Raw genomic sequence first — 6761 nt, 5'->3', positions numbered from 1 at the left:
CCATTTTAGCTCTAACATTTTGCTTGATGTGATGCTGTCATTATTTGGCCTTATTACCACAAATGTGGTAATCCAATTATTATTTCGATCCAAGTGTTTAAGTAACCATCTGCCAAATTGATTAATACTTAGTAATCGTTTTATCTTTGATATTATTCACTGATTCAGCCTCCACATTTCACTGTTTATAACGTCAGAGTGACTAATATATATATAATAAACAAATACGCCAGGTGCAGTCATCTCAGCGCAATACGTTTCCGCACGAATTTATAAAGTTCTGTTTAGTTTTAGGTAAAATTTCTTTTATTTTATTTCAAGTCAGCAAATTTTCATTATGATCATTGAGCCACAGTAAATCATGTAAACCATTTAATAACCCTTTCACGCAGGTCTATACAGGGTGTAAGTGAAATAACCCTGGAGATTTACAGAGCAAATAGCTCATGTTGTATGTAACAAAAAAGTGTAATACCATATATGGCAAGTGAATAGTGTTTTTCAGAATTTTTTTTTCCAAAATGTTTAACACTCTCTTATTCGTTAACTATTGCTAGTAGGATCCATGATTTTTGCCCATATAGGTAGAAAATCTAGTAAGGAATCATTTATTCCTCTAGCGTATTATCAGTGGACGGTTTTCGTGTAAATTTAATTTAAAAACTACTAATTGCAAGCTACTGAACGATGCGAACGGGCTGCAACATCGTAGTCAGAGAGGGAGATGCTCACGTAGGGAAACAGACCTGAGTTTGTTGACCTCTTGCATCTATATTACGAGAAGAAAGAGCGCTGCATTAGCGATGATGTTGCCAGACTGCTGAAACTTTCAACTTAATTTTCCAATTAACCGTGCATTTAATCACAAAACGTAATAAAAGTTTTCTATTCATTTAAGTGTACCCTATCGTCCCTTTCAATCTGCAGAGTTATTTCACTTCCACCCTGTATAAATGTAAAGAAAAGAATTAACTTCGAACTTTTCTCATATCATTTTCTCTCATACCGACAATTTTTTGCATTATCTATATAATCATTTCTCCCAATCCATTGGACAGATTTTGTTGTAACTGGACATCTAGGTTGAGTTCGTATGAGAAATATTCAACTGAAATTTAAAATGTTACTTAAAATACCAGTGATATAATTCTTCAAGGCTTAGTATGGCCATGAGTTTACTCAGCATCTATAGAAATGAGTGCTAGGGTTATTTTCTTGTGGCTAAAGACGGCGGGCACATAGAACTGATGTTCCTACTGCAATTAGTGCCGATTGTCTATACCAAACCTGCAGAACTGTAGCGACTGCTTTACTCCCTTTCTTACCCCACCCACCTTTTCTACCAGTGCGGTCATGACATTCTAGTTACGCTCTGCTGCATCAACATTCATTCTCTCGGCTACAGGTATAGAATACGCTATCAAGAATAACAAATGAACAGATAATAAAATCCTTAGGAACATACCTTTAGAAAGTAAGAGAAAATGAATGAGGGAAATAAATAAATTAAAAGATATGTAAAATAAATTTAAAAATGTATGTCTGCATATAATGTAAGAAGGTCTACCTATGTATATATCGTCTTATTACTAGTGAAGCCGATTTAAATCCACTTTTTGTGTAAAATAATTTAAGTGCAGTCCCCGACTTGTCTTTCCGTGCTCTGTATTCTACTAAAATGAAATAAGTCCGAAATGTTGCATGCAGGCAACAAACCAATTACTTTATTTGAAGAATTTATTATGATTTTTCGTGGATTAATGAAGTTTTAATTCCTGTTTTTACAAAACTTGTATTATTGGTCTTAACTGGTTTTACTAGTAATAGGACGATAAATAAATTGTACGTTGATAAGTGAGTGATAGCTATATGACCGGATGTCAATGCTGTCATTCAACATTGTAACGCACTCCATCCAAATAAATAAATAAAATAGATAAATAAATAAATACATAATACGCGTACTGCAGTTTAAAAAGAACTGGAACATGGCAAAATCTAAACCCGTGAAGAAATACTACTTCCAAAGGAAATGGGAATATGATTATTTTGTTGTTGAAGACGAAAGAATTGCTTGTTTACTGTGTCCCATCCAATTTATTTCTACTCGTCATTTCAATATTAAACCACATTTCAACAAAGCCCATATTAAGAATTATGGAATGCACAAACTTTCGGGTAAGTTCATTATATATTGTAAAATTAAGGACGCCACTCGTTGTGTTAATTTTGAATTGAAATTAATAGTGACTTTCAAGGTTCATTACTTAAATGATATAAATTTATGTTTCCTTAGGTGATGATAGGAGGAAAGTTTTCGAAAATCTAAAACAGGTTAGGTGCAAAGAAATCTCAAAGAAACTACCGACAGGAAATCGAGCATAATTGTAAACCTTGAAATGAGATAACGCATTATAAAAACAATGAATTTATTACAATTCTTTTTGAAAATCACATGCCGCCACTGATGGACCTTTGACGGCCAGAGAATGTAAACAACTCTACGCGGAAGTCGATCATCCCCAATAGAAGTAGAGTGAGGCTGACGTCATATTTCCCCTACTTACGAGTTCTGCAGGCCTGGTCTATACAGATGGGAACCTTAACCTCGCGCTCCTCTGTGGGCCTTCATGGCCTGTAATAGTGATGAGATGACCTTACTTTACTTAAAACATCAGATTATTTGAATTCCTCAACAAAAATTTGTATACGAGTAAAACCTTATTCGAAATCGACTCCGACAACTTTCTTCCCGATTTAAGACAAACATTTCACCGTCTTAGCACTGGCGGTAGCGTGTTTGCCTGCTGATCTGGAGTTACGCTTGCGCGTGGGTTCAGTTCTTACTTGGGCTGATTACCTGGTTGGATTTTTTCCGAGGTTTTCACAAACTGTAAGGCGAATCTAAAGCCTCTTCTGACCATATACTATTCTGCTATCACCAATTCCATCGGCGATAAATAATCTAGTAGTTGTTACAGTGTTACTAAATAACAAAATACAAAACACAAATATACAGACCATACCTCGCCAAAAATTTAGTTTAGTTACAGAGGTATGGAATTGAATGGCATTTTCGGGAGGGGCGTACTGTGACCAAGCACTGCGTGCATTCCAAAACCCACATCGGCTGACTACACTAAGGTTAGCTGGTTACCCAGGTTTCGAGCAGGCCATTCCACTTGTCCCTGGGCCACATGTCACCAGTCGGCGTTCGGAGAATGCCATGAAATTATGACGGAATGGAGAAATGTTGACAGAATGATGAAGATACCTAATATGAGGAAACGGGAGAATCCCGAGAAAAATCCCAATTACGGCCTTGTCCATCACAAGTGTCACTATGGATTTTTCAATGAAATTCCACATTTTTTTTCTTTAATGTCTTTCAAACTTTGATGGCATGATTCTTGAAAGTAAACTAAGCAATTGATATAATTCAAACTTGAAAATCGAATTTGAGGACCATAACAATTTTTTCTGTAAATAAATTAATAACATTTTGGATCGACCTAACTCCATTAGAAATTTACCTGGGGTAAAACTTCTTTCGCCAAAATTATCCCTATATACGGAGAATGTTACATATTAAAATTATTTATCTTAAATCATTCAAAAGATATGCCACATTATATAAGCACTTTTGGAAAAAATAGCTTCGGCTACTTAGGGTGTACTGTAAGCAGTAACATGAGCTGCTGCCAGGAATTCAAAAGGAGGATAGCTATGGCAAAGGAAGCTTTTAATAGAAAAAGGAGCATCTTCTGAGGACCTCTGGGAATATAACTAAGGAAGAGACTAGTAAAAGTGCTTTGTATGGAGTGTGGCATTTTATGGGGCAGAAATGTGGGCATTACGACGAAGTGAAGAGAAGCAAATGAAAGCATTTGAAATGTGGATGGATCAAATGAGGAAACAAAGAGGAAGGCAGAAAATAGGAAAGATTGGAGAAAGCTGGGTTTGCCGTGAAAGACTTGCTCTCGGGCAAAATACGAAATGAAATGAATTATATGTATATGTTTGGGAAAATAATTATAATCATTTGAAAATAATAATTTTAGTTTACAACATAGCCACATGTTTAAACTTTAATTTGGTATTTCAATGAAGTCTTTTGTCCAATAATTGGAAGTCTACTTTTTATCCGTCGGAAAGATAATAAATGTCTGAAAATATGAAATAGGAGAAAACAGACACTGAAAATGAGGTAAGGTATAGAAAGTATAGTGCGCTTATATATAAATGTCCAAATAATTATAAAATTATTGAGGTAATTGGTATAAGTTATATATTTTTTAAAACTAGAAGAAATAAGCTTCCAGAACATTATTTGCCAGAATTTTGGAGAAATCTGACATTTCTAGAGTCGATGTAGATACCTTAAACCACGTTGCCTAGTTGTGATATTAAGACTCAGTAACTGTTAGTTATGGTAAGTTAAATAATATTACATACGCCCAGGTAAAATATTGTAGCCATGAAGAAGATTAGACGTATGAACAAGCTGTATGGAAAGTACTAAAATAATGTCCTTACGGACCACCGCATCACTGCCATGATTGTGTTCCATTTAAAGTTTGTGCTTGGCTTGATTTTCGAAGGATCTTTGCACTTCCGCTTGCTTTGACCCATTATGCGCCCTATACCTGAAGGGTGCTATTCATAGACATTTCGCAGCACGCGCTACGAGCGTGCTAAACTAGCCCCTGCTATCCACTGGTTACTTGTGCAGAATTCAAATTATATCATATCGCTAGCACTGGTTTATGAATATGAAAAACGCTGATCATCCACCGGAAGCCCGCGCTAAAAATGTCTATGAATACGGCCCTTACTGTATATGTGATGATCGTCCAAGTCCGACAGGTGACTAGAGTGGAATTCGTGAATCCAATACTGACAGGTGGATCATTCTTCCTCAGCCCTGAGATACCTGGGCTTAACCTCAGACGAATTATGTCATAGATTTTTGTCACGCAATTGTAAGGAAGTTGAGCATATGATACGTGTCTTCTAAGGTCATCACAAATGAAGAGAAACGCTTCAAGGCAAATTGTACAACCATAAACTTCATAAATTCTGAAATAACATGCAGTATTAATATAGAGTAATAAATAATTTATTTACAACGTAAGGCTATAGGCAAAATTTATCTGCCATTACTCGCCATCATTAAAATAAAACTTCGCTAGACGTAATCTTCATCTACTATGTATACCATCGCAGTAATGAATCCTGCCGAACAGATGTCCCTATCTAAAATATTAGGCCATCACAAGCACATATTAACAGTTTTTTTAAGTTCTTCATCAAGCATGTATGATGTGTTAGCAATCAACATTCTTTGAAGGAGGCTAAATAGTATCTGTATACATTACGTTGGCCGGAAAGAGATTGCTGAGGCTGGAATTGTGATATTCTGATTAGTAAGCGAGCTTCAAGACAGCTGACAAATATTCCGCGTTGTGAAATGTAGGACAACGAATACAATATCCAAACAATAGCCTGTAAATATCTTGAATTTATATTCAATTATCGTACGAAGACGGTAAGAATTAAGAATAGGGCTGTCCAAAAGACTAAATAAAGACAGCAGATAACGCAATCTCTGCATTGATTTTATCAAGTGAAAATTACTTCATTATACAATTAAAATGACGCAGACCTTAAACCAAGAAAAGCGACAATCTAGCTTCATAGCCTATTTGAATAATCGTAGACTGTTCAGTAAATATAAAATTTTCAATATATGGGACAAAATATCCTACTAAATAATATTTTTCAGTAAGGTGACTGGGCAAAGAATTGTTTGATTTCCCAGGATAACGTTAAAGTAGATAAATATGGATTTATTCAGTAGTTACACATATAAGATTTGCAGAATTTATCCTTAAATCCACTGCGCGGATCTTTTGACGGTACATGCTTTACATAACAGCCCCTCACTTACATTAAAATGCAACAACCATATTACACATAAATTAATATAGTCGGTTTACAAGCAAAGCACATTAAGTCAAAAATATTACTTCTGAGAAAAAGTTGTATAAAATGTAAAATGTACATAATGTATGTGCATAAACTTAGAATTGGAAAATTAAATACACATAAAGAAAAATAACTTGGTAAAAATAATATTTTGTAGATTCAGTTTTGTTAAGATCTTTCAAAACGCCTTTTTCTCAGACGTAATATTTTTAATGTGTTTTGCTTGTAATCCGACGATATGTAAATGGTACATACAAAAAACAGTTATTGTTTCTATACCGAAATTAATAATTGCGTGTATATCGAGTCTTAGGACTACCTTCAGTGGAAGGCATTTTGACAATAAATAAATATACACCGTGAGCATACAGATGGATGGAGGTTATAGTAAGAAATAGAATGAAAAGTTGCGAATACAGGCAATAATGATGACGAACATTAATCAAATGTCTCATTTCCACTGCATATAATATTTAGAGATAATAAGAGAAGATAATGAAAACGGAGCAGAGTGGAACAAGGATGACAGAAGAAATTAGGTACCCGGAGGAAGCCTGCATTTAATTTGCACGTTCGCAAACTCAGACGTTAGGAAATAATACTAGTAGGGCTTTCAACGTGAGTCTCCAGCGTGTCACCACAGTCTAGTATATACAGTCACGAAGCTCAATACGTAGTAAATATGCATCCATAGATAGTTGGTAACCACTAGAATCGCTAATATCCCCTCATTACAGACAATGCGAAATAATGTCGGCACAGTCTATTGTTCC

The sequence above is a fragment of the Periplaneta americana genome, chromosome 5 (assembly GCF_040183065.1).
Source record: "Periplaneta americana isolate PAMFEO1 chromosome 5, P.americana_PAMFEO1_priV1, whole genome shotgun sequence".
Taxonomy (NCBI): domain Eukaryota; kingdom Metazoa; phylum Arthropoda; class Insecta; order Blattodea; family Blattidae; genus Periplaneta; species Periplaneta americana.
The sequence above is the reverse complement of the archived record's forward strand: the minus strand, read 5'-3'. Positions refer to the sequence as shown.